At 45.2% G+C, this 8,746-nt stretch overlaps 2 non-coding genes across 2 annotated transcripts; both read left to right on the forward strand.

Annotated features, from left to right (window-relative positions):
• The first annotated feature begins 637 nt into the window (after nt 1–637).
• TRNAR-UCG (transfer RNA arginine (anticodon UCG)) lies at nt 638–710 on the forward strand. Its single transcript has one exon. It is a non-coding gene; the product is annotated as a tRNA-Arg (tRNA).
• Nucleotides 711–8,673: 7,963 nt separating this feature from the next.
• TRNAR-UCG (transfer RNA arginine (anticodon UCG)) lies at nt 8,674–8,746 on the forward strand. The gene has a single exon. It is a non-coding gene; the product is annotated as a tRNA-Arg (tRNA).

An 8,746-nucleotide genomic window follows, 5' to 3' on the forward strand; every position in this document is an offset into this window, starting at 1 on the left:
CTCGGAATATTTCTGTTTGGCACGTAGTGAGGTTTTCCTATTAGCAGAACTTTTCTGTTTCATGAGACGGTATTAGAGTAGAACTTTTTGCTGGGATAGATGGTCCATTCTGACGTAAGTTCGGCAGCGCGAATGAAGGTGCCCGAAGGCGTCCCTTCTTCGTTTCTACTTCGAGCTTCTTCATTCGCCCTGCTTTACTTATGCCTTAGAGATTGTGATTGCCATAGAGCGCATGTACAGTCCCGAATTGTCACGAGAAAACTCTAAATGTCACCCATCCGCCGTGATCAATTATGGCACCCTTCACGGTAGGCTGTTTAATCTTGGAGTCGATGCTGTCCGTTTCAAGGGGAATTTTTAAGTAGTACGTATTAATTGTGCTCTGTTGTATTTCGTGTCGCTTTGTAGCCCCAGGCTGCAACGTCTTATTAACTGCGTGGTTTAATGTTTCAAAGTTTAAATGTTTACTGAAGGTCAGGAAAAGTTATTCCAGCGTTTATTTCCAACGTTTATAAAACAACAACAAACGAACATATAGAACAACACACTGACAAAAAAAAGGAACGTGGCAGTTAATCTTTGGTTACACTCTTCCCCTGTATTAATAAATAAAATAGATGAACCCGGAGCTCTCTGTGGGCCTGTGGCGCAACGGATAACGCGTCTGACTTCGGATCAGAAGATTCCAGGTTCGAGTCCTGGCAGGCTCTTTTTTAATTTTTCCCTTCTTGGCCACCATATTGCGAACGGTTTAACATACAAGATATATCGTTCCTCCGACAACCAAAATGTAACCTAGATGGCCAGGTGGTCGAAGTTATTCCGGAACCCTCCACAACGGCACCTCTTTTTTCCCTTACGGCGTGGTTGGGGTGTCCAACGAGAAGTGAGACAATTCCTGCGCCATTTCCTTTCCTCAAAAACCAATCTTTCCACTGTGTGCAACGCGACAGCGGCCAACATACCATCTTATTTGTGTGGGCACGTGAACCATCATTGCTGCTTTAGAAGTATTGCTGTCTTAGAGTATTTCTGTCGGACACGAACCCTTGACTGTGAATACCCGGCCTTCGCCGTGGCTATACCATACTGCAGACTCATCCTGGAGAGAGAGAGAGAGATGACTTTTATTTTTCAGCTCAAGTCCGAGCCTTCCTCATCCTGGAATGCAAGCAGGATTGGGAAGGGAAACACAAACCAAAACAGAAACAAAAGGCAAATAATGAAATTTATGCAGTCACACTTTTCAAAGAGGCAATAAAATCCGCTGCATCTTTACAGACAAGGACACTCTGTGGCGTTCAAAACGCTACGGCTTCCAGTTACTTCTCGGCCACACGGTAGCCACTGTTGCATTGCAGGTCACACTGGACGCGACTGTGTTGCGCATCAAAGCGGCACGCACGAGCAGGCAACGCGTCAGAACACTGAAGAGCATAGAGGTACTTGACGTACTTGAGTGACGTACTTGAGTGTAAACATTCACGCTTTTAAACCCAAAAACCCTACTGAGGGGCATGATGTGGGCAGCCTTCATGGAGAATGCAGCAGCACTGAGCACGCCCGGGGCACCGTCAGAAATCGTCGGCTGAGCGTGCCTCCACACACACACACACACACACACACACACACACACACACACACACACACACACACACACACACACACACACACACACACACACACACACACACACACACACACACACACTCACACTCACACTCACACACACTCACACTCACACGCACACGCACACACACACACACAACATACACGCACGCACGCACGCACGCACACACACACACACAGTTACTAGAACCAACTCAGTTTCACAGCTCCCCATACCGCCCAGCGGAGGAGAGTGTCCCAAGCGGCGTTCACGAGAACTAACGGCGGTGTAGTCGAGCCTTGCTCCCTGCCGGGCGCGTCGTCGGCTACAGGCAGCGCTGAAGCGAGGAGCGGCCGGCACTTATGAGGTTTTGGCGAGCTGCGTTTGCGCTCTACATGGCTGCAGTAAAATAATACTTCAATTGCGGCCGCTTTTCCTTCGAAGCTGCGTGTTATCTTCGAGAACACGTTTGTGTGATGCGAAATTAGGCTTTTAATATCGTGAAAAAAGTCCAAAAATGCTGGCAACACGCTCGCGAGCATTGTTTCTTGCTTTGCTCAATGGCTTGTGTTTTCTAGCGCGTACCCCAGTGCATAGTTCCTATAATGTAAAGAGGTCAGACAAAGTTTCAGTGCGTGGGTGCACTCTACTTTAGGAGGGAACGTAGTGAATAATCGAATATCCACTGCGTTGTCGGTAATGCTGCGGACTCCAGACTGTCACTTTGTGCAGCGCAGCTGGGCATTTCGGAATGCACTTTTGCGATCTCGGAATTCTCTAAGTTACCTCGTGGCACTGCTGTCGCGACACACTGGGCACCGCGATCCATTGGAGGCTTTCTCTTCGGCGTAGTGCATTTTGGCTTTGAAATATGCGCCTGGAATAAAGGAAACAGCTTCGGAAGAGAGCCTGGTGCCAGCATCCATTTCCCTGTCTCCAAAAGCACTTCCGTACCTTGCACTACATGGGGATAGTGCTCTAGAAGGTCTTCTTCTTCGAAATGGAGATCACGAACTTTGCATTTCGAAGTCAGTTTGCGATCCTTTCTGTGAAGTGCACGCTCCCATCTTTTAAACTCGATGTGGTCTTTTGGCGGCCCGAAGCAATGACGGTCCGTTGAGTCATCGTTGCGATACCCGCTATTGCACCCCGGTGAAAAGCAGGTCGGCATGAATAGGTCCGATGTCACAAAATACAAACAAAAATTAACTAAGAAGCAGACGACACAAAGCGGCTGTCGCAAGCGCGCTTTACAAAGGGCGCAGCAGGGCCAGCAACCAGCGTCGCCGCTTCGGCCAACGTTTCTAGGTAAAGACAGTTGGAAAACATGCTCCGGGTATGCGGCCCCTTTCTGTCGCCGATTTCATCTCAAAGAGATACGAGCGCCATCTTTCGGCTGGTAGGAGTACCGCGTTTGTTCTTCCATGGCCTCCGTGCCTCCGTAACCAGCTCAAGCATCGGTACTTTAACACCGCGCTTGATCTCAGAGGCCACGATTTCTCTTCACCGCCGCGGCGCCCATTGGCTCCGCTTGGTCACAGTTTGCTGCGCGAATGATTAGTGTTAGCTCGCGCCTCGCATCGTCTGCGCAGGGGGCGGCTGCTTTTAGCCGCGCTCATCTACGAATGGCGAAGTCCGCGTGCGCTCTACGTCTGGGGTACGTCAGGGCAGGATGCTCGAGGTTGAGCCTCTGGCTGTAAATATCGGAAAAAACTGAAAGCCCTTCTTTCCACGGTTTAGAGAAACATGACGTACCGCTTGCCTCCTCGTAGTTTATGTTGATAATATTATATAAAAACGTTGAGCTGGGAGTAGCAGACGACGCGCTCATCCTAAAGCGACCGCAGCGCCACCGCCTAGACGGTGATCGCGTGGGGCCGCTCTGCTCCCTGGCTCGCCGGCGCAGTTTGCCAACTGTCTTTACTAGAAACGTTGGCTTCGGCGGACGCGGTTACTGCGACGCGCGTCTTTTCTATCTCTGTTGCTGTTATGTTAATATGTAAATAGTTTTATTACCATTGTAACTCTCCCCCTGTCCTTTCTACAATCCTCTCACCTCTTTCATTTCACTCCTACACACTGCCTGCTATCCTTTATTTCTGTTGAACCAGCTGAGGTGCTTTCAGCAGCGATGGCAGATGCCGGAGCTAGCAACAATCTTTTTCCTTTCATTTACCATGTATTGCTTTCAACTCTCTTCTGTCTGCACGTGGCAGCGGTGGTGGCTCAGCTGTATATCGGTGGCCCGAAGAAATGACTGTCCGTCGTGTCATCGTTGCGATACCCGCTATTGCACCCCGGTGCAAAACAGGTCAGCATGAAGAGGCCCGATGTTACAACATACAAACAAAAAATTCAGGCGCCGCTTTGAGGATCTAAAGTGCGCGAGACAAAAGCCTTTCCACGCAACTTTGGCCGCACGGCTGTTGGCACACACGAGGCGGCAGAACCAACGTTATTTTGCGAGGAGGCAATGGGGTGACTTGGTTTGGCTAGCCATGACTAATTGGGTCATGACCCATGCCTTACTAGTCATGATTGGTTACTAACTAGTCATGATTGGTTAATGACTAACTGGCCATGACTAGTTAATTGATGACTGGTTAATGACTAGCTAGTCATGACTAATTAGTTGATGACTAACTAGTCATGATTCGTTAATGATGAACTAGTCATGTCTGGTTAATGACTAGCTAGTCGTGACTAACCAGCAATGACAAACCAGTCATGACTAGTCATGACTAAGCAGTCATTAAGCAATAATAACTAGTCATGTCTGCTTAATGACTGACTACTCATGACTAACCATTCATTGACCAATCATAACTAGTCATGACTACTTAATGACTAATTTATCATGACTGCTTAGTGACTAACCAGTCATGACTAATCAGTAATTAGTCATGGTTAGTAATGACTAACCAGTCATGACTAACCATGAGTGGTTAGTGGCTAGCTAGTCATGACTTACTAGTCATGATTGGTTATTGACTTACTACTCATGATTGATTATGGACTAACTTGTCATGATTAGTTAATGACTAACTAGTCATGATTTGTTAATAACTAGCCATGATTGGTTAATGACTAACTAGCCATGAATAGTTAATTGATGACTGGTCAATGACTAGCTAGTCATGACTAATTAGTTGATGACTAACTAGTCATGATTGGTTAATGACTAATAGGTCAGGACTATTTAGGTCATGACTAATTAGTTGATGACTAACTAGTCATGATTGGTTAATGACTAACTAGTCATGACTAGTTAATTGATGACTGGTTAATGACTAGCTAATTTGACTTATTAGTTAATGACTAACTAGTTATGATTGGTTAATGACTAACTAGCCATGACTAGTTAATTGATGACTGGTCAATGAACTAGGTAGTCATCACTAATTGGTTGATGACTAACTAGTCATGATCGGTTAATGACTAATTAGTCAAGGCTATTTAAGTCATGACTAATTAGTTGATGACTAACCAGTCATGATTGCTTAATGACTAACTAGTCATGACTAGTTTATTGATCACTACTTAATGACTAGCTAGTTTGACTTATTAGTTGATGACTAACTAGTCATCATTGGTTAATGATGAACTAGACATGTCTGGTTAATGACTAGCTAGTCACAACTAACCAATCATGACTAACTACTGATGAGTGATTAATGACTAACGAATGACTAACCAGTCATGACTGGTTAATCATCACTAGTTAGTCATTAAACAATCATGACTAACTAGTCACGAGTTAATGACTGGTTCAAATGCCAAATGAGTAGTTAATGACTTCAAATGCCAAAGGCCCTGGTTCGATGCTCAGCCTCGACACAGCTTTTTAAGTAGTGACGCCGAAACACGGACACATCTGCCGACACGGCTGCAAACGACAGTATGAGGCATTAAAGGCTTTCGCCTTAAAATTAACTGAGAAGCGGACAACACAAAGCGGCTGTCGCGAGTGCACCTTAAAAAGGGCGCAGCAGGGCAGCGAGCCGCACAGAGCGGCGACGAGGGTACGAGGGAGCAAGACTCGATCGCAGCGCCACTAGTTCGCGCGACCGCCACTTGGGACAGCTCTCTGGGCACCGCTGTGAAACTGACTTGGTTCTAGTAACGTTGCACACACACACATACGCCGCCGCGGTGGCTCAGTGGTTATGGTGCTCGGCTGCTGACCCGAAAGACGCGGGTTCGATCACGGCCGCGGCGGTTGAATTTCTTTGGAGGAGAAATTCTAGATGCCCGTGCGCTGAGCGATATCATTCCACGTTAAAGGACCCCAGGTTCGAAATTTCCGGAGCCCTTCACTACGGCGTCCCTCATAGCCTGAGTTGCTTAGGGACGGTAAACACACACACACGAGCGCACACACGATCACGCACACACACACACGCAGGTGGAACCAATGGTTAAAACAACCTGGTTTTGCTGCTGCTGGCCGAGGGACCAGTTGCGATAGCCGCCATAGAAGGAGGAGTCACAGTAGCGACGCGGAGCGTAAGTTAATACCCCTGTCAAGCGGGCAAGTTAAGTGCACTTACGGAAAGTGTACTTTGCTGTAAGTACACTTTGCCGCATCTAAACGACGCGAGTGGAGTGTCACTCGCGGAAAGTGCGCTCCGCCAGGAGTGCGTTTACGGACCATACTTTGCTGGCCGAGTGCGTAGCCTCGACGCCAGCGGTTCCAATGGTACAAAATTTATAATGCATAAAAAGTACTTACGACTTTATTTTACGTGTTATAAACTGTTTTCAGAAAAAAGTTCGTTGGTTATAGCTACAACCGAAGCAACAAAACAAGTAAACGTGATCAGATGCAACATCGCTGCCCGCCGCCATCTTGTTTGTTGTCGAAATTCTGGATAGCCTTGGCTGGTCTTGGCTTTTCTGCTATTTAAATTTTTTTTCATCGTTAAAAACTGTTGAGCCTCGCTTTATTTGCACTATCACGTTAAGCAATCAAATATTATTAGTCCTTTTTTCTTTTCCATCGGCCTGTTCAGAAATTCCGCTCATTTTCTGTAGCAATTATTTTTTTACTATGAGTGCACTTTGCTTTCCCGTTTAGCACCGCGTAGCCCAAAGTGTCACTCGGGATGCCAAAGCGCACTCCCCGTAAGTGCACTTAACTTGCCCGCTTGACAGGGGTATAGAGAGAAATAGGTAGAAATTAATTTAATAAAAATAAACACGTCTTTCCATGAGGGCATAAATATTTAGTTTCTATTTTCACTTCAGGGGCGCACATTCCAGTGTGCCAGTAAGAGTCAAATCCCCAGCAGCTTGAAAGTAAAGTATTTCCTGGTAATATGGAAATATCACCATCAAATACATCTGAACACAAGCTTCTGGTCATGAAATAAAAGCTGACAAAGTGAACATTTTGCTTTGTTAGTGTTTCGCAGAAGAGCCACCGTCCTATGCAGCTGCACGGAGCTGTTTTTTAATATCAGTCTAACAATAGGTTTCAACTTCATCTACACGCACTCGGCGAAACCACACTGTATTGAGAAAAATGCCTCTTTTCCCCTCTTTCATTGAGAGCACGGTGTTAAGTGCTATTGTCCCAGCAAAACTGACAGTCACTGAGACAAACCAGCGCTAAACAGCTCTGCACCCGGGTAATCTATGAGCGCATTTTCGAATCCATGCATACTGCTTCCAACTAAAAACAGCTCCGAATGCGCATCATGCGTTGAATATACTTCAAAAATTTTACAAAAAAATTATTGTGGCAAAAGAAGCAATATTACGTTTATTTGAAAAATAGCATATTGTTGCCAGACTCTCGTGAAAAACACTGTGGCCAGATTTCGAAAGTAAATTAGTAATTTATTTCAAAACAATATTCTTTAAGAACCAAATATTACTTCACGGCAATAGAAATGATGACTTAAAATTGGCAACGCGTACGTTATAATTTTGAGTTTATGCAATACGCACATTGTGTCTAGATTTTCGAGCTTTAAAAGTGCATAGTGGCCAGACTTCTATGCTAAATGACTTTTTTTAACACCTTTTAGGAGTCCATTATTACTTAACGTCATTTAAAATGATGACGCAAATTTGGCGACGCGTAGATTATGATTATATATGTGTGTGTGTGTGTGTGAGGCACATTGTGTGCAGATTTTCGAAGTTAGAAGAGTGGTGGCCAGAGTTATAAGCTGACAAAGAAAAACAACTTTTTCTTTTTTGAAACAAGGTTTGCGGTATAGTATACGACGTGTTTTTATATGTGTGGTAAAAAGTTATGATTTCCTTGAAAGGTTCAATTTGCTTTACAGTCTCCAAAATCGACTGCAGTCGACATCGATGGCGTGGCAGGTAAAGCTTCGAATAAAACTAATGTTAGTATAATGTAAAACCATAGCGATAAAGGAACGTTGCATTATTTCTAAGCTTTGACGTATCTCGGAATATTTCTGTGTTTGGCACCTAGTGAGGTTTTCCTATTAGCAGAACTTTTCTGTTTGATGAGACGGTATTCAAGTGGAACTTTTTGCTGGGATAGATGGTCCATTCTGACGTAAGTTCGGCAGCGCGAATGAAGGTGCCCGAAGGCGTCCCTTCTTCGTTTCTACTTCGAGCTTCTTCATTCGCCCTGCTTTACTTATGCCTTAGAGATTGTGATTGCCATAGAGCGCATGTACAGTCCCGAATTGTCACGAGAAAACTCTAAATGTCACCCATCCGCCGTGATCAATTATGGCACCCTTCACGGTAGGCTGTTTAATCTTGGAGTCGGTGCTGTCCGTTTCAAGGGGAATTTTTATGTAGCACGTATTAATTGTGCTCTGTTGTATTTCGTGTCGCTTTGTAGCCCCAGGCTGCAACGTCTTATTAACTGCGTGGTTAAACGTTTCAAAGTTTAAATGTTTACTGAAGGTCAAGAAAAGTTATTCCAGCGTTTATTTCCAACGTTTATAAAACAACAACAAACGAACATATAGAACAACACACTGACAAAAAAAAAAAGGAACGTGGTAGTTAATCTTTGGTTACACTCTTCCCCTGTATTAATAAATAAAATAGATGAACCCGGAGGTCTCTGTGGGCCTGTGGCGCAACGGATAACGCGTCTGACTTCGGATCAGAAGATTCCAGGTTCGAGTCCTGGCAGGCTTT

This window comes from Amblyomma mixtum, chromosome 3 (assembly GCF_055824585.1).
Source record: "Amblyomma mixtum isolate Tamu chromosome 3, ASM5582458v1, whole genome shotgun sequence".
NCBI classification, from domain to species: Eukaryota; Metazoa; Arthropoda; class Arachnida; order Ixodida; family Ixodidae; genus Amblyomma; species Amblyomma mixtum.